Genomic DNA, 21,299 nt, shown 5'->3' with positions numbered 1-21,299 from the left:
AAAAGAAAATCATACAGGTCAACCTCCAATCAGTGGGAAAGCCACTTCGCGATTTGACCGTTATTTGGCTGATTTTCACCTACTTCCGGGTTAGCTTTTGACGAGTGCCCACGACAATTTTTTCGTGCCGCTTGGTCAATAATATAAGCTTGTTCTAAAAAATAATTAGAGACCACCTAGAATTACCCAATATGGTAACAACATTTCCTAATAAGTCAAGTTTGCCATCCACTCGGTTTCTTTCCAAAAACCTGACAGGAAGACGAAGAATTCATCGATCGAAGTTGGGATTAGAGAAATGCCAAAAAAATCAGTGAGGCCTGATACTTTTTTGTTTACATTTTTCTAACAGTCAGATTTGCATCCCAACTAATTCAATTGTAACCTAAAGAACACAGATCAAAATTTTTACATCGGTCTTTGGCAAGTTAAACTGTGCGTACTATTTGAGCTTCCGACTGCTGACGACCCACGATGAGACATTTCCATCAGCACACCTAGGCTATCTGTGTAGTAAGTTAGCCTAGCCTATGCCGCCGTAATAGCTGTATTTGCTGTACAGTTTAATAATCGGTTACAGCGTATTGTTAGTAGGTGGTTAAAATAAAATGTTTTTATACTATTATTAGGTAGGTTATTAGACCTATCTATGTTGCCAGTTTGTATTAATAATATTAAACTTTTATATCAGCTTTATTAGGTATAGGTATTATCAGAATTAAAATCAAATAAATAAATCTGAGCACACATTGCACACAAGCAGCAAACACATTGGACGAATTACCAATTCTGAGATTTTTTCTTTATCACCATAGATTTTTCATCTCAAACTGCTGACATGAACCAATTTTACTGTTCCCTGGTTGAACGTAGGGTGAAGCAAGCTTCGTCTTACGTATGCAGTAACATGTGGATAGCACAACACACCTAAACAAAATTCCAACTTCAGGCATATTTTTTCAATCTGAGAAGGATGGCATCAGATATTCAATGAAACAACAATGATTAAGATTAATCATTTTCAATAGGCCTACAATAAATATTATACCTGGTTGGTGAAATCATTGTTTTAATTCAATTAAAATATATTGATTTTGATTAGCATTTCTTGGAAATTATTGATCTTTTTTAAATAAAAAAAAATTCAATAATTTAGGTGTGTGTGAATGACGCTAAACAAGTATATTTTTTATTTGGCCTAATTATTGTATACCAAGAATTATTCTTTTTTATTGAATCAGATTTACTTATGTCATTTCAGTTATTTTGCCCAGCTGTTGTCTATCTATGCAATTTGTATGTCTTTCTATTATATCATGGGCATTACCAAGTAATTTTAAGGTTTAAATCATTTAATATTAGGCGACACTTTTTTTATTCCTTGTTTCGCATACTTATTTTTTTAAAGATCATCAAATTTTCAAAAAGGCCTGAGCTCCACCACCTCGATCCCAGCAGGGTCCCCCCTCCCCCTTGAGCCATTTTGTCCACTCTCTACAAATTCGCACCCACCCAAAAAAAATCTTGTGTACGGGCATGCGGTTGGGGGGTGATGAATTAAATTTTATGTCTATGGCTGGAAAAGGCACTCTCATATTATTTTGAGATTTATTTTCGGGGGAGGGGGAAAGATTTGGGGGTGGGAGATTGTCCGAATCCACCTTAGGAAATACCAAGGTATTGATACATGAGTACCAGTTATAAACATAGAAGGCTATTATCCGGCTGTAAAAACAAACTGCTACTAGATATATTGCTTAATTATTGATGTATCAATTAATCCGCTTCAATAAATCACCATGATTTCAATATGATCAGCTAGTCCAGCAATTTAATTAGTGCAAGTTTTACAATACATGGACACTGCATAAACTTAACACACCTATGTCTTGTAAATTAAATTAATTATTCCATTTTAATATCATTATAATGGTTACAAAGTATGTGTCATGAAAATATATCATATTTTTAATTTAATGGTTTTATTTATACTTGTGTACATCTCCAAGTTTATTTAAATATGCATGACACTTCAAATGAATGTCCATTTAGATAATACTTTTTAAGGGCCATGGGTTTTTATTTATTCTTGAATAATTTTCTTACATAATACAATTTTTATATAAGGAACAAACAATAAGAACAAATTTCACTTAGCACGTACTATCAGTAATTCTGTGTTACAAATTTATATGACAGTATAAAGCAAAAAAAAAAGCAAAAAAAAAACCAAAAAAAAAAAACCACTGGTACGTTCTATGGCTTTTAATAATGGCATAACAATGTATGCTAGCTTCTTGCAGACATGTTCTACCATGGTGATATCAAAGAGCTTAAAGCAGATGGTAAATAAAAGAACAATTATTTCAACATATTTTCAATCACCACTTCATTAAGTCACCTTTGTCGTCACGCGTAAAAATTTCACCCTATCAATGACTCACTTGCTACATGCACACATGTCAAGCACGCAAGTGTTCCCACATCTGCTTAAAATTTCAAAACACTGAACAGAACTCGATAAATCCTTGCGAACAAATTTAAAGACATACTAAGTATAAATTTACAACAATGACAGCTCTCAATTAACAAACAGTATAACATCAAATGAAGCACGACTCGGTTCCACAAACTTGCAAAAAAATGTGTCATCGTTAGTTGTACATACTTCACCATGGAAATACTAATTAAATTAGAGACAAAGACTGCATCACAATCGTTATTATACATGACTTTCAACTGAGTGCATTATAAATCAATGGCTTTAAAATGGACTTGAATCTGACTCATTAAAAATGGTGGCTTTAATTTCTTACAACTTATGCACTAGAATACGGTAGTTAACACTACAGTGGTTACTTACATTACAGCAAGTACCATCAACAAATAATAGGCACATATTAAACAATAACAATTCTTGCACTTCATGATTTTGATGAATATGACTTGAACTGACTTGAATTTCTTCCAATATTGTGATGTAATTACATGATTGAAACACTCTGACAACCATATGTCCTCAAATAAATACAGGTTTTTGCAGTATACTACTTGGCTATTAATAGCCTAATATTTAAAGTATCCTCATAATCCTTTAGTGGCAGCCACGATTCAAGACATGAATCTCTGTTCTTTCTTAAGTTCTCTCAGTTCCAGGTTGATATCTCTGACAGAATAATCAGAGGTCTGCTCCCGCTAATGTGCACATGTGAGGCTCCAAAGTAGTATGTTTGAAATCACTTATCTTTAGCTCTAAACCGGTACCCAGCAAAGAAGGCTCTCATTTGTGCCATTACTATAGCGATAATCAGAGATTAGACTTTTGATAGGATGGTTCTTCAAAGACGGGTTTCAGACATGCAAACTTATTTTGGAGTATCATAATGATTTCAATGCAAACTTATGGTGCGTTAATGATTTCGATGCAAACTTAGGGTGCGTTCGGGTGAGTTTTTTGTGGAAAAAATCCGGAAACAGCCGTTTCCTGTTCTACAAAGAACGGGCGTTAAACGCAGACCGCCTGCATGCATTATCAGCAGGGAGCATTTTTTTATCATTTAATCCACTAAATGATTGTTTCAACACACGCCAGAAGTAAAGCCTGTTTAAATTTTCATGGTCCCTGCTCCTTTTACAGTTTATTTCCAAAAACAAAACTGAAAAGCTCAATAAAAATAAATTATTTCAACTGAGGACTAGCCTAGAATCCAGGTTGTTAACTTATTACATGTCTGCCACATGCATGATCGTGACACCACTGTTTATTTGTTTAACAGTTGGTAATAATTTTCTGTTTTTAAACTAAAATTGTCAAATGAATGAAAGTTTATTCATGGTTTATATGCCCAAAATGCACATCTGCGATTTATTGGAAGTTTACAATTATGCTTTACTATTGTTGTAGATTCTACGGTAATTTCATTACATGATTTTTGAGACAACATTATGCAGTGGACCAATGCCAAAGTCCATTTCTTAATTAAAGCGTGGTGTGACGCAACGGTCCAGGGCAACTTGATAGAAACTCAATTTGCATACAAATACCTAAGGTTTTATGTCCCGGGCTTTTTTTAAACTGAGTTCTATACAAACTGGTAGACCACCCCCAGATACAATACCGGTAAGAACCATAGATGTAAATTTTTCCCGTTCTCGCCCAAACACACCCTTACAAAAAGACGATTTTAGTTTTTTTGCTTTTGACAGTGGTAGTACGTATTATCCAGCGTGCATCCTATGATCATGCACTCTGTCTTCTTTGCAAGAGTAAAGTCAAATAAATTACATATTCTGTACATTATAATAATATAGTATGTACACACACATGCAAAGGATTAGCCAGCAGTCTGTTTTCAAGGATCTCATAGTTGTAGAAGTATACCTAGTCATGTATATATTCACCTATAGACAAAAAAATATTAACAAGAAAATGTTTATCCTATTGTGTACTCCTGGGTGCAGTGAGAGTATGTTAAAGCCCAAAGGTCAAACGCAAATGACGATGATAGGATTTGAACCCATGACCTCATTGTAAAAACCCTGTGCCAATAACAAATGCATGTTTGATATTCAATGTAGAGAGAATCATTGTATTTTCGAGGAACAAAGACAAAAGGATATTGCATTAATATGATGATCTACTACACCAAGTTGCTAAACATAAACAGATGGGAAACTACAGTGTCTTACGGTCCAACAAACAGAATACTCTCTAGACACAGTCAAACATAAAATGTCATACACATATTGTTGAACTGACCATGAGAAAAAAAACAAATTTATATTTTTCAACTTACCAACTGATGAAAAAATAAGATTATTCTAAGAAATTGGTTGAACTATATTGTGAAAAATAAACTACAGTACACTCTAACTAATACATAAGCAGGTTGGTCAGCCAAGCCTTGATAACAAAATTCTATTCAAAAAAAGGCTGCACGCATGACTTAGCAACCCTGTGATTCAGCGCCAGGCTAATTCAACCAATCAGGAACATGATGACTTGCATAGATATTGGGAAGCGAGCAAGAGAGAAAAAAAAGAATGGCTAGGTTCTTACCACTAACCATAAAAAAATAAAACAAAAGAAAACAAGGGAAGTTTTTTTTTTGTAAATTAACATTTAAAAAAAAAGGAAAAAGCTTTCTGAATAAAATACCATATAACACAGATAAGCAATAGTTTCTATACTAAGGTTAATAAATTAAAAGACCATTATACTCTATTACTAAATAAACATTCCCAAGGAGTATTTAACAGAACAACTAAACCACTATCAAACTAGAAATTGCAAATTGCAAGTGAAGTGCTGCAAAGTACAACTGCATATAAATGTTCTTCGAACTAAATTATTTATGCGAGTCAAGTGAAAATAATGAATAATAAAATATAACAAATAATATGAGACACGACCCATTGTCTATATTAGAACACTTCTCATTGGGTAGCAAAGTCGTAATTTTTCATTTTTGTCAAAAAGTGTCTATAGTGGTGAATTATGTATGTTGAAAATGTAGTTGATTACCAAAGGTTACAATTTTTATTTTGAAGACTGCATTGTCTAGGAAGTGTACATTTTTTTATGGGGCAAGTTTCCAAGGGCGGGTTTTCTAGGGGCAAGTTGACTGCCAAAGAGTGTTGCCAAAGTGCGAGCCAGCATGTTATTCGATCACAAGTGCGAGACATCGCAAGTGTGAGCCGGCGAGCCATGACGTCACAACAATAGATACGAGACGTTACACGAGTTGTGCGAGGTATCGGCTGAGATTTGTGGAGTACAATTCAAAAAACTATAGTTCTAATAATGAATTATTGTGGTGTTAAATAGACAATGTTAGCTATCAAGGAGCGATGTTGTTTTTCATTGGGACCTTCGTCCCTTCAAGGCTTGGAATATACCATTCTAGCTAGTCTAGGCCTAGGCTAGCGCGACATGCGGACGTTGGTACGTGTTGGTTAGTCTACAAGTAATTGATTTTACCCGGCAGAATGAAAGAAGGAAACTCCGCTTTTCAGTCGTCTTAGGCCCTTATTTTTTGACAAACAATGACCTTTCAGAGGTCAAATTGCTGTCAAGAATATGAATTGGCTGCTTCGCAGCAACAATTACAACAACAGCATAGTCTCTTGTAGGACATCCCACACAATATACTGTCATCTTAGGTACATTAGGTTATTGCATTAGCTTGCAGTTACAAAGTGTGTGGACAAACTCAGTCCACTATTTATACAGTACCATCATAATTTGTAGAAGCTGCCCATGTGCTACCTTACACAAGGTATTCAGGAATAGAGTGTTGTGTGTTTTTATGCAGAATTTTTTTTTTTTAGTAACTGAAACCCTAATGTATTGTAGCGTAATGTCAAATTCAGTTAGTTGTGTTTTGTTGTTTGTTTAGTTTTCCATTGAATGCTCTTACTTATGTTTGTAATTGTTGTGTTTATGATGAGTTTATTTGTTTTTTCACCTCTATATTCTACTTACTCTCACTGACAATGTAATTTTTTCAATATGTAGAAAGGAAGTAAATTTCAAAATTACAGAGTATAGTTATAAACTACACGATTTGAAGGTACTACAGTTTTCATAATTTTTTTTAGAATACAAAACTTGTTAGGTGAAGGAGGTCAACATTGTCTATATGCATTCCTAAAAAAAAAAAAAAAAAAAAAAATATATATTATTTGGTTGGAAGGAGGGATGACATTTTTTTACATACACAGATTAATACCATGAGCTTACATTCCCATAACTCTGTCATTTGTAATTATAGGCTTAGCCAGCAAGTTGTCCCGACGTCTTTTGGACGGCCACCAATTATTTAGGACGGCCACTTTTACCGTGACGGCTTAGCTTTAACAGCTCTAACTAGTTCTTCAAATCTATCGAATGTTACATTAAACCACAGCTAAATCATATTTACGTTTGATAAACACAACCTTCGTTGATTGAATGTATGTTGTTTTCATTTTTATTTTTCATTCCCAAAAATGTAAAGGCTAAACCATTGCCTACCTGGTAAAAAGTTCACTTACAACACACGTCGTGTTAAAAACATTTATACCTCGCTGGAAAATAGACGGTTCTGAGTTGCCCACAACACATGCACGTGGCTCTGCAAATACCATACTTGGGATTTGGATACCTAATTCAAATGCCCTCTAAGATCATAATTTTCTATTTTTTCCCCTTATGTTTGGGAGGGAGGGGGGGGGCTGGCCTTGAGTGGGCGTGGCTCGTCCATCAGCTCAGGCCATGCCCACTGGCTTCTATTTTGGATGGCCTATTTCGTTTTTCTGGCTAAAGCCCTGTTTGTAATACAGCCTGTTTTACATTGAACAAAAATATCATTATTGTAATGTATGACCCAAAATAATGGACCACAGGAGCCAGTACAGTGTCTAAGTCTGCAACAGAAAGTGACGCATTAATTTAATGGCAGGCAATTGACCGTCTACTGGCCATGCACCACGATTATTAGTTAAGTCTGTTTTCCACTAGCGCGAATCAAAAACTTTGGTTCATACGCCTTCACATTTCTATTGGAGTTTTTCGCTTCAGCAGTAGTTCGAAGGTCCTGTTTCTACTTTTTGTGAAGCAAAAAATGCACAACCAATCAGAGCTCAGGAAGAAAACGGATGCTTTCGCGTGAATAAATTCGCCTAGTTGAATAAAGGCTTTAAGTAGGTGATTATCAGTTTCTTACAAGTTGTGTTTTTATAAACTTAATACTAGATGATGTATACTGTACATCTTAGCACATGTAGAATTAATATTAGAAAGAAAGAAATGGAGATAGGAAAGAAATAAGGAAATAAGTATTACAAAAGGACAGGCCTAGAAATTTACTTTTTTAGGCACTAGTAGCCTATTGCTAAAATTTGCTGATTGTGAAAAATGTAACTAGCAAAATGAGTTGCTCAACTAGTAAACATATTATTTTTGGAAAATAGCCAAATGAGTATAAGCAATCGATTTCTATACCTTGTACATTTATTCACTGCAGAACATTTTTAATATAAAAAAAAAATCAGATACAAAATGAAAATTGAATAATACTGTACATTATATATTTAATTTATTTTTTAAATAACTTCAGTATGAATATTCAATTTTTATTTTGTACCCGTGATAAGTTTTCCGTTTAAAATTTGTTATAGTTTTTGTAACTTTTCTTTCATATTTTATTTTACTTAATTTGTTGTACTTACTTGGCTAATCACAAGATATTTTGTATAGATATTTCAACTAGCAATCATTTTTTTTTTTATTTGCTCGTTTGTGAATATTTACCTAGCAGTTTGCTAGTGCGAATTTCGAGCCCTGAAGGAAGAGAAAAGGAAAAAAGAAAAGAGAGAAGGAAAAGAAGGAAAGAAAACAACCTACATTAATATCCTTAAGTGACCTCACTTAAGTGTTGTTGATCCAGAGCTAACGGTTAAAGCCAATAAACCACTCAAAAAACAAGTACTGAAGTAGTTGACAGTGGATATCTAACCTAGTAAACATACAACATAAGTGCACCATGATCAGCTCCTTACACCTCATTCTGTCCACCAGATCAAAAATTTATTGTAAAATAGTAAATCTTTATTGTCAACAAGATCTTCTAACTAGATCAAGCCCCTGTAGATTCTAGAAGGCAATGATGTGAAAATAATGTGCAACTTATGCTGTATACTTTAAAGCTCATAAGCTATAGGAATATTTATATTCAATGAGTGACTGACTGCCTGACAGGGTTACAGCATTTCTACCTGTAGCTCTAACCCCTTGTTTGACAATGATCTTGAAAGCTTAATAAATAATACAGCTCTCAGCAGTCCATACTTAATGGATGGTAAAAATAACAAAAAAAAATGTGGGATAATAACAACTTATTAGTTTTTGATATTATTATCACATTAGAATCAGATTTTTATTTTAAATGACTACGGGACATTAACATAAACATTTTAAATTGTTCTTATATCTTTATCATATCTGAGAGCAAGTAGCTCACCAATTAAAACATGGAACTATGTTTTATAAAATAAATCCCTTTAAAATGAGGCTTATGAGTGGAGTTGTTTTTAGTCATGAGAAAAAGTTCTGGTGTCACAGGAAATGAACCCAGGACTTATGATTATAAGGCAAGCATCATTATTGATAATTATCAACCATACTGAACATACTGAACTGAATATACAGGCTCAAATTAGCCAAGCTGTTTTATATGCGAGAGGATGTAAAGTTGCGGATACCTATTGATAGCTTCAACCTTTAGCTTCCTTTAATAATGTTATACTAGCACTTTCTGTCTCAGTTGCCAAGCCTGTCATGAAATCACATTATACTTGTATGACAGTTATGATTCTCGACACATGTGATAGCAATTGGTATCAAGACTTTGAACATGTTAGGACACTTGAGAACATGGGTGGTTCCACTTGCATTTAAACAACATGAGTGACGAGTGACATGACAGGCCATCGGATGTCAAAATACTGAACATTTTATATGCACCTATGGCTCACCATGGCAATCACACACATGAAAGTTCATGGATACATGCGTTTAAGCAACTACGTGAGTGATGAGCGATATCCCTTTATTATGACAATCCTTGGATGTCAAAATACTGAGGATTTTCTGCATGGTTCACCATACATGGAAGTGATAACACTTAAGAAAATGTGTGGTTTCAGTTTCATGATGATTTACGGTAGAGGGCACTGCACAACCTCAATTTCAATCCTAAACAGCCTGTCAGTTGGGTGTACATTAGAAATAATAAAAACCTTAAATGACTACAGACTACAAATTCAAATATTAGAATGCAAAAATTTAATATAATTTAAACATGATTACTATGGAAGCCAATGAACAGAGCCAAAAAATAATCGCGCATTAAAGTTTAAGAAAGCATCAGGTATTTGAATAATAATTAAGATTAATTAAGCATAAACAATAAAAAACAATAAAAAAACAATTGTCCAGCACACTGCATACTGTAAAATGGCAAGGGTATAGACGAGTGCAAAAGTTTTAATTTTTATTACCGTACATCCTCTGATAAAAGCTCACCTCCCCCACCACAACCGAACACAATTAGGCCGATCTTGTCGGTGGGCTTTTACCCGGGGGAAAACCCCTTTTCAATCAGGAGGCAATTTTTCAGCACTCAAATCATAAACCTGGGCTTCTACCTGAGAAAAGGCACGTACATAAAATTGGGCATGGGCTTATATCCGAAAAACTGTTATATACTTCAGTGAGGTACAGTTTAATTTCTGAAACAGTTTAATGAATGAAACTTGATGACCCAAGAGTGTTGTTTCTACCCCCATCAACCACATCCCATTTTGAGGTCACAGGTGCAATCATTGGCCTTGGAGGGGCTTACCACCAACTACAACCACCAGTCTGTTTACAATCAAAACTCCTTAAATCTCCCTTAGGCCAATACAAAACCTGACATGAGAATATTTTCCAATAATGTCACGAAATGGAACACTGTGCCTTGTGTGGTTTAGGGGGAATTATAGCTTAATTTCTCCAAGGACATATTTAATGGGACATAATCAATGAAATCCAATATAATAAAGCTATAACACATTGACAGTTGGGTTTGTATTTTGTATGATTTAGCTCTTAAAAATTCATTACCTTCTGAAAGTGTCATAATAGTATGAATTGGGATATTAAATCAAGATTTTTCTTTAAAAGTTTTGATTTGTTTACTTGTTATGTAACATTTGAATGAATACAATAAATATTTAAATAATATAAAATAAAGTAAATGTTGAATTTAATTTTATTAATACAATTGCCTGGAGTAATAGCAAAAGACCAGATATCAAACTTCCAGCTATATTATCATCATCATGACCTTTCAGAACCTGTCTCTGAACTTAAAAAAAGAACACAAGTCAAGAAAACTAGAATGTCTCTACTTTGATTTGATCGGTTGATCTTTTTTAAAGTATCTCCAACACATGGATCCTGATGTGAATCGTATAGGGGATTACAAACCACGACAGAAAGGAACGGAGGAGACTAGGAGTTTATCTATAGGAAGTAATATGGAATCAATTAGTTATCCACAATACCAGAAATTATGTCCAGGAATCTCCTGAAAAGCAAGTGTAAAAAAAAACATTTCACAAGAGACCTAGTAAAGTTCAAACATGAACCTGGCAAAGGTTAAGAGTTCATGTCTGACTTTTTTACTAATGAACTTTCTGTCTTTTGCAAGAGCTCCTCTTTACATAGTCTAATGAAAAATTACCGATGTTTATCATACACAAACAAGAAAAAGAATGAAAGAGGAGCTGGTGTTTCCTTCACAAAAAGACGATCCTCTTCTTTGTTTCTAATATCAAGTACATTGTTCTTGTTCAGGATTTTTCTTTTATTCCTGAGCAGTCCTCAAGGACACAACATAATAAAGAAATAAAACTATATAAGGCAGAGATTGAAACAATTCTATATTTTTTTGATTTACAGACTTTCAAAGGGTCTAATTACATGACCAGAAATACATATTCCATCTGCCAATAATAATAATAATAATATTAATACTACTACTACTAATAATATTAATAATAATAATTAGAAAAAAATAACAACAACAACAACCACAACAACAATAAAACAATAACAAAACAATTCTTGGAAACAAAATTCCAAGAATCTGAGCTTACCGTTCTTGTCGTTCCGGTATATGTGAAGCGCAATGTTATTATTGTTGAATAAAACCGGCTGGATACCGAGTAGTTTGCGAATTAGTTGTGGTACAAGCTTCACATCAATGACACCCTTTTTCTCCTGGTCAGCTTCCAGAAACGATGCCTTTAGAACTGCAAAGAAAATACAATATGATTAGTCAGGTCTAGTAAATGTATATTAATACCAGCATAATCGTTATGATTTCACCTCCCTTGGTAAATTGCCGTGGTTTGGCATTACCAACATGATTCATACAGAAACCTTAACTAACATACACATCTAACTTAATTGTTTTTTGGATTGGATTGGATTTATTCGGTGTGAACATCTAGAAGAAGACTTATTTCCAGTGGGGTCCTTCTAGTGGTGATTGGGCAGTACACGGGAGACAATCCCCTACTCTTTTCCGAAGAGTGTACTGAGTTCGTTAACGTGCACGTGGGCCATCAATGCACACAGGACCAATGGCGTCTCATCTGAAAAACGGTGCGCTATTATAACTTGTATTTCAGCCCTCCAGCTCTAATACAAGGAGAGGCAACGATGGGAATTGAACCGGGGACCTAGAGATCTCCACGGTTCATTGCACACACAGTGGCTACCACCAGATTAGCCGACTGAGCTAAGCTGCTCTCTCTCTTTCCTATGTTCAAGATAATTTTCAGACTATATTTGTAGATTATGATCACTCTGAGAATAAATGTTGTGTTATAAAAACCTATTGAAATCATATTAGCATTTGGCCTCCTGTCAGACAGGCCTGGATCTCCCTGTCGTCCGATATCACGACGAGGTCGTCAGATCAAAAATAAAAATAAACAATATATAATTTGCCTAACCAAATATCATTATTTTGATTGCCAATCCCTAACATAGTGATCTAAAAGCACAATTTCGGACCATTATAAGTCATAAAAACTCTCACTGTGAACCCTAGCAGGGATTTTTCATTCTGGCCCTCGGACCAAGGCTCTGGATAGGACCACCGTCAGACATCTCGGAGAGGAGCCACCGCTGTTCATTCTATTGGTAAATAGGATCATTTGAAAAAGTTAACCAACACAATTGGGTCTTTATGCATGTTCTATATCAATGACACAGTGGATGAGGTCAGCTCAAATCTACGTTTTTGCTAATTCATTCATTCATTCATCTTTTATTTCGGAGAAATACTGCAGATAAACGTTCAATCGCTATACAGAAAACGGGAGTCAACAAGACATCAAATTTAAGTTCCAATATTTACATGTAGAGAAATAAATAAAGTGCATTATCCCAATACTACAGCTTGCTGATACAACGAACTTTATTTTGCCTATATTTATAAATTAAATCTAAATAAATCTAACAAATTTAAATTTGATTCTCTACAAATATCCTCTGCAACATGTTTCTCAAAAGTGTCTTGTTTGAAGAATAAGTGAAGCTATGCATTCTAATGATGACATCCATCTCCGAATAAACGTCTACTAAAAAAGAGTCAGCTTTGAGTTCCGTCTTCATTTCAGGTTCATTCCAGTCGATTTTTAAGGAGTGATAATGCACTTTATTAAACAATGGAAGGCGTAATTTTCACTTGATCTAACCATGTAACTTTAGCGTTTACTGGAGTGTCGTTTTTAAAATCAATAGATAATCTCTGGCAGCAGTACGCTATTGGACGAACGGTTCATTCACAAGGTGTTGTGCTAGGCCTACATTAATTGTTATTTCCTAGACAGCAATGCGATTATTACGTTATTTCGTCTGGAAATCATTGTTTATTAACTGTTTGTTCAGTTTGTAGAAGTTCGTACATTGTACACAAAAAACTATAATGACCAACGATATCGGTATAAAGATGTCGTTCAGCCTAGGCCTAGCATCTTTTATGTTGGTAAATAATTGCCGTGGTAAAAAAAAATTGCGTCTGCATTTCAAGGGCTGTGGAGGCAAGTCATTTTGAAATGTAAGGTGAGCTATTTGTCATACACCTCGATAGCAGTCTAGGTGCACGATGGTGTGCGCGAGCGCGATCCCACACCTTAAATGACAAGGTCTGCAAGCCCTTGTGTGCTCAAAGCTAGAAATTCATATACAGCATGGAACCCGCAGGCCAGTGGGCAAGTGAACTCCATAGAAGCTGTACAGCGTTTTTTCCACAACTTCAATAGAACAGCTAATGCAACTGGGATGTTACAGGACCTTCAGTGGGATTCTCTTGCTACACAAAGACTTCCCCATCAATGCTCCATGTTAAGATAAAGTTTAGGTTGCTTAACATCTCTTTTCCGAGTTGTATTGTTCCATCAAACCGACCAGGAAGAAGCACCAACATCCTCAGCTTACAGTACAAAAATACTCAAGCAGGAGTAAACATCTATAGGTGTAATTTTGCCCTACCTGACGTGGAAATGTACCGAATATTCAGTGCATTTGAAAACAACTGCGAAAAAAAATAGCAAGTTGTTTTCGGGTGGGACTCGAACCCACGATCTCCAGATCAATAGCCTGGAATCATACCTGTAGACCACCGAGCTTGCGCCTGATGGCCAGGGTTGAATTCAAGTCCAAGTAAGCAGCGGGTGTTGATAGTATTTGTTATTGTTGTGATGGAATAATAGACAATAACTGGATTTGCGTCAGGAGAAACATGTATAGGTGTAATTTTGGTATGGTAGGGAAACACGTCAGGTACTGTAGGTAATTTCACTATCACAACCTTCCACTAGGCTCTACAGACGTATGTTGCACATTATATGTCTTTCTTGACGCAGGGTTCCCGGAACGCCACCCTCAGCGGTGAGTGCGAAGCACAACTCAGGATCAAAAGTGGAAAGTGAAATTTGGATATGGTTTTTTAGTCGGATTTGCGAGAAAAACATCAGCTACCTGTATTTCTCGACTGAGACGTCAGTGGGAGCTGTAATTTGTATGGCAAGGAGATTGAGCAACCCTTCAGTCATATTAAGTGAATTTATGCCCAGAAACTTTGTAGTTATTAATATTTTGGTTATAATAGAAAATATTCATTTTTTGGTGACGTCACATTCACATTAGTTAGCATGCATACGTCATAAGCTCCATAACACAGCACCCCCTAGTTCCGTCACCTCTGGATCAAATGGTTTAATACTACTCTTAATTTCTACTTCAGTAGTACCCTTATCAGTTTTTGCCTGATTATGAGCCCAATCACACTTATTAGGCCGGCCTAGGGTTGGCCCAGGGCCGCCTTACAACAAATTTTCTGATCACAGTTATTATTTAAGTCGGCCCAGGGCTGACTTACAAGCGTTCACACTTCTCCTTCGGGCCGGGTCGATGAATTGCAGGACAGGAAGTTAGAGGCAATCGCATTACATGATGGTGGAACGGTAAATTCCAACCTAACAAACACATGGAATTCGCGCGAAACATGAACCATTCAATTATTGTCCAAATATCGGTTAGTTGCTGGTGGTGACTTTTAATGCGTAGTAGGCACAGTTCCTTTTAGTACACTGCAAACTTTTATTCACACAAACTGTACGTGGGTTACAATCAGCTAAACTCCAGGTTTCAGATGTTAGAGAACCCTTTTTGAGTGGAGTCAGCTCGGCTCTGTACTTTCTTCTGTGTACTCCTAACTACTAAATTGAATCTAATTACTGACTCAGTGATATGGGGGTGTTTGCCTATTATACTTTAGGTAATGGGGGTGTGTAAGTTTCTGATCGGATCATAGAGAAATTCTTTCTTTATGATATTTAGCGCAGCACGACTTTATTCTGTGCAAATCAGACTTGTGATTTCAAAAGTCCATACCTGTACTCTAGGCCTATGTAAAGACTGAAGGTTGCTGTCACTGCTTGGCGTCTATACACACAGATTGTGAATATAGTGGCATCGAGCATCTATTTGGCAATAATAATTACAGTATTTTACACTTGCTTTTTACAACCCGCTTCACTCATAACAACAACAAACGTTACCTTCACGAACGTCGACACAAAACGCATGTGACATTCACAGAAAGAATCATACGACTATACAGTGTTGTGATTTTAGAATATAAACTTTTGAAATTAATGTGTGCTATACAAAAAATGGGTTTTTTGGAGCTTGTAATAATTATTCTTACTGGAATTCAACTGTAGAAAAGAAAGTCACAGCATACGTCATCAGTCAAACTGCCCATGCAAAGCTTTGTATCACGTGGTATTTCCCGTTCTATTATTATGTTCACAATGTGGTGCGTGTTTTGCATGTTTATGCTTCGCACGGAGAGGCTGTGAGTAGTAATGATAGGTATGGAAACCTTATGTATAACAACTTTTATTCAAAAACTATAGTTCAACTGAATACAATTTACTCTACACTTTCCTTAACATTTTATTTCTCAATGGGCTTTTTTCGCGCAAGTCAGTTGTTGAATGTTGTGGTAGATAAGATGTCAAAATCGACCGCAATCAGTGCGAACTTGGGCCGGCTCAGGTCCGGCTTATGTTCAGATATGAAGTTGGGTTGGCCCAGGTTCCGCATTGCAAGTCCTGAGCCGACTCAAAAGTCGGACTAAATTTAGGTCTAAATTTAAAACTAATTGTTTTAAAATGACTATTTCTGCCAAATCATCTTTACTTTTATCTCCTGGTTTAGCCCACTTGGTAAATAAATCATTTAACTTTACATACACCTTTATAACTTTTTTAAAGCATAATTAAATCTAGATGAGGGGCTTGTTACTAGTAAATCGTGGTTACCAATATGTTCACAAAAAAAATTTAAAAATTTGACCCCGATGATCCCTATGTAACCCCTGATCCCAGACTGGGGTGTAAGACGTGTCACTGGTTCTTAATGATCAAATTTGATAAATTCCTTTCAATCGTTTGCCATTAGTAACATTTTGAACCTTTGACCTATGAACTTTGACCTATGAGGTTAAGAGTATTTTTTTCGTGTTTAGAAGGTCCTAAGGATCATTCCTGTTAAATTTGAGCTTAATTGGGCTATTTTGAAAATTTAACCCTGATGACCCCTACAGTATGTGACCTCTAATCCCAGACTGGGGTGTAGGAGGTTTTGCTGGTTCTTAATGACCAAATTTGATTGAGTTTGGTCCAATTGTTTGCCATTAGTAGCATTTTGAAATGTTACCAGATAGAACAAAAGAATAACCCTTTAATGACCTTTGAACCATAGAGACCCTACCTTAAGCTAACACATGTGCCCAGGACAAGACTGTGTATGTTATTTGTGACAGAAGTAGTCTTTTATTCATTTAAAAAAATTGTTTTACCCTAATGACCCCTATGTGACCTTTGACCCCAAGCAGTGAACACCCCATGTATGAGACATGTCACTGGTTATACTGACCAGGTTTGGTTGAAATCAGCACAACCGTTTGGCACTACAGTAATAGAGTTTTGAAATGTTTCCAGAAAAAAGTTAAAAATTACCCCTTAATGACCTTTGACCACTTATCCCTGAATGCCTTATGCCAATATATATGTGTGAAGGACAAGACTGTGCTACATTATTTGTGAGAAGTAGTCTTTTATACGATTTTTGGTTTTTTGACCCCTATGCCCCTTATGTGACTTTGACACCAAGTTGTGAAATCAGCACAACCGTTTGGCACTAGTAGTGTTTTTGAAAAGATAAAAATTACCCTTAATGACCTTTGACACCTTATCCCTGAACACCCTATAGACTCTGCCTTATGCCAATGTATATGTGCAAAGACAACACATAAATGGGAGGTGGCACCGGTCCTACTGACCAAGTTCTAATAAAATCGGTCCAGTAGTAAGCCACTAGTATCCTTTTAAAAAGAAAGAAAGAAAGAAAGAAAGAAGAAACTGAACCCAGTCAGCAGCATGCTGACTGGGTAAGTAGTCAATTCAGATATTAAATTTTATTTTCAAGATAGATACAGTAGCTTAAGACAGACAAGTATATTTATGATTGACCTTAGCCATAATTATTAAGAAGCGATAACATGTTTGTACAAATGTAAAATACCAATGCCCACCCCTCCAAAAGTTTTAAACATATTTTTGGGGGTAAAAAATACAATCTAAAGCATATCAGAACAGCTAATAAATGACCCAAAATTGTTTTAGTCTTTTTTAAGCAAGAGGGGGCTCAGCCTCTAGGAATAGTCAGATCCTCTGGTTAGACCACTTAATTTTCCATTGGACAAATCTTGGTACTGGCATTGGGCCAGTATCTCGGTCACTCACCATAGCAGTACTGTATTAAAGTACAAAGTGAAGGTTAAAGCAGACAGTAGATTTGATGAAAACCAAAATTATGGAATGCTGCCAGGCCAAGCAGCAAACACCATCACTTTTACTCATTTCCGGTGAACAAGAACAATATGAGAGTAAAATTGGTAGAGTGGATTACTTTCCATGTATTCAATTAGAAGCTGATTGACGGCTCAATTAAGATGGAATTGTGATGTGAGGCAAGCACATCATTTACACATAAGATCTGATTAGTAATAAATTATGGAACACCTCCTGCCCTACTAAATTGAGATTTTATTTTCATTACAAAGTTGTACAGATAATCACATAGATCGAAACGTTGAATCTCAAAATATCTGTCTCTTTTCGGAGTTACTGTCTTTTTGTTTTATGTACAGATAGCTTGATTAAGATCTGGGTTAGATAGCTTGATTAAGATCTGGGTTAGATTGCCTTATCTAGGAAAGGCAGGTGAATCCATTTTACATAGATACTTAAACAAATAAAGAAACACTTCGTTAAGGAGGTAAAATTCATAACTTTATGGCAGTACAAAAATGTCTCTCATTTTATATATACTAAAGATCAAACCCCTAAGGAATATAGGAGCTCTGTTGTTAATTAGGTTGTAATAGTGATTATATTGGTAAGACAGATAGATGCTTAATAACTAGACTTGAAAAACATTCTTCACGATCTGATAATGTTATAAATGATCATATACAAAATTGTGAGGCCTTCCAATATGTTTTAGGTTTACAAGGTGTACTTGAAAATGATAATGTAGCCTGTAATGTAAGTAATAAATTAGGTCTAATATTTTCTAATACTAGAAATTGCAAATTGTGAAGTGCTGCGAAGTACAACTGCATATAAATGTTCTTCGAACAAACTTATTTATGCGAGTCAAGTGAAAATAATGAATAATAAAAATATAATAAATACACGACCCATTGTCTATATTAGAACACTTCTCATTGGGTAACAAAGTCGTAATTTTTTATTTTTGTCAAAAAGTGTCTATAGTGGTGAATTATGGTTTAGGTTTTTTTTAATAAAGTTTCAAATTTCTATGTATGTGGAAAATTTAGTTGATTACCAAAGGTTACAATTTTTATTTTGAAGACTGCATGGTCTAGGAAGTGTACATTTTTTTTATGGGGAAGTTTCCAAGGGCGGGTTTTCTAGGGGCGAGTTGACTGCCAAAGAGTGTTGCCAAAGTGTGAGCCAGCGTGTCATTGATAACTAGGTAACTTTGACCAGTAGGGTAAGGATGCTTTGATCTTTAGTTTATTCATAGCTATGTCACCCACTAGGGGTAATGTTTTGATTGGTCAAAAGCTTTTGGTACTTGTGCATAATAAGCTTGCAAATATGATGATGACATAATTGTAGGAGCGGTTGGCGCACTGGTTGTGGCTTGGACTCCCAACCTTGAGGTCGCGGGTTCGAAACTCTGGCTGTGCAAATCGCTTGTGTCCTTGGGCAAGGTACTTTATCTACTGTTGCCTCTCTCCACCCAGGAGTACAAGTGGGTACCTGGTAGGATCCAACACAACCTGCGCTGATTACTAGCTGCAATTTATTGAATGATAATATAATTTCATTTACTAATTTAATTTGGTGTTTCAATGTGTTCCATAATTATGTGTTTGATCCAATGACCGGGGTAGTAATGTGAAGTGCTTAGAGGCCTTGTAAAGGCATGAAGCGCTATACAAGAACGACATTATTATTATTATTATTATAATTAATGTCGAAATATTGAATCCTGACACGATGACGTGCATTTCGATACTTGGAGTATGTATTATACTATCTTATCTGAGATTAATCAGTGGACCTTTCGGTTTAAAATGTACAGTCTGTCTTAAAATATGGAAAAATGTTTAAAAATGCAATTTAAATGTTGAATATTTATTATAAAATAATTTTAATGATTTTCAACTATAACTTTTACAATTTCCAAAGAGAAAACGTCTGTGTTTTATCAGTACATGAAAGAGGAGCACGGAGGAAAAATGAAGGAGTTAACGGTCAAAACCCTTAATAAACATGCAGGAAACCTGATGATGTCACAAGTGACGGAGGCAGAAAGAATTAAAATACATACCCCGGTATTCTTAAAACGAACTTTAGTCGTAGTTCGATCTAAAACTTAAAAATTACGTCATATCGTATTCTTAAAACGGACTTCGACTAGCACTGCGACTAAATGACCCGAACCTCGACTAAAATGATACCTCCGCGGGCCGATTTTTTTAGTCAGCCTAGGGTCAGGCTAAATCGCCAACTTGAAATATTTACACCACTAAAAACATGTTTTCTGTAACTCACGATAAGGTGAAACGAATAAAAACGATTGTATACGCAGGTTTGTTAAACTTTGGTGTGTTAAACAAAAGAGACATCAAGTTTAGCTTCCAGAAGGAGAAATTAACATGTTTTGCTGGCCACATGCGATAGTTCCTGATTTGCACGAAATCCCCTCGTGTTGCGATCACGTAGCTTCACAATAACAACAAAGATGGCGCCGCCCTCGCTCGGGCTCAACTATAATAGTTCTCCAAAGAAAGCAAATTTTCAGTGTCTGTTCAAATTGTCTATTGTAATATGTTAACAACTAATATAGTTATTATTATAGAAAATTAATTAAGGGAATGATGGTCTATTATGAATTATGAGGAAATACGTTTTTGAACCACAGACGGCAGCTTAATATTCATCCGCGTTACCAGATCTGTAAAATTTCGTCTGCTATAAAAGTTAACCCTTTTCATTGGTTAGTTTGATAGTCGTGGTTTGCCAGTCATCTTCAGTTGAACTAAAACTAGGACTTGATTTAGTCGTAGTTAAAACTTTGACTACATTGTTTGTGAATAAAGATGCTACTAGCACTAAATGAAGTTCTAGTTCGAAGTTCGACTAAAGTTTGTTTTAAGAATACGGGCGATAGTCCTGGCCTCAATAAGAAAGAAGATGGGGGAACATGCAGCTCTCCCACAGTAGGGTACACTCCCAAGTTTAATTATATAACTTGTGGCTATGTATTATTATTGTGGGCATCTTCTTTTTATGTTGATGTTTTTCGTATACATTTGATCAAATTCTATCATAGCCTATAATATAAAGGAACAGTGGTATGATGTCATAAGTTATTTACCATACTCATGAATAACCACTACTCCGTATAGTGTTATGTAACATATAATGCGGAAACGGAGTTACGAACCAATTGGTTCAAATGACGATCAGACTATGTCTGAAGAGGGCCCAGACGGACCGAAAATTTGCGTCATATACAGTAAGTTTTTGAATGTGTATATTATATATATATATATATATGTATACATATATATATATACATATATATA

At 35.5% G+C, this 21,299-nt stretch overlaps 1 protein-coding gene across 3 annotated transcripts in view; it reads right to left on the bottom strand.

Moving 5' to 3' along the window:
- The window catches only part of LOC117117134 (neuronal-specific septin-3-like), a 57,082-nt gene that overhangs the window by 23,080 nt on the left and 12,703 nt on the right, over nt 1–21,299 (bottom strand). For 2 of the 3 annotated variants that reach the window (XM_033261343.1, XM_033261351.1), the window contains exon 2: nt 11,686–11,841. The gene's annotated coding sequence lies outside the window, so the exon portion shown is untranslated. Of the gene's footprint in view, nt 1–4,796; nt 4,918–11,685; nt 11,842–21,299 lie in introns of those variants that run through there. The other variant, XM_033261359.1, reaches the window with a different exon arrangement.

Source organism: Anneissia japonica, unplaced genomic scaffold (assembly GCF_011630105.1).
Source record: "Anneissia japonica isolate Jap-2015-1 unplaced genomic scaffold, ASM1163010v1 scaffold407_len587689_cov185, whole genome shotgun sequence".
In the NCBI taxonomy this organism is placed as follows: Eukaryota; Metazoa; Echinodermata; class Crinoidea; order Comatulida; family Comatulidae; genus Anneissia; species Anneissia japonica.
Note: the sequence above shows the minus strand (reverse complement) of the source record. Positions and strands in the feature narration are given on the sequence as shown.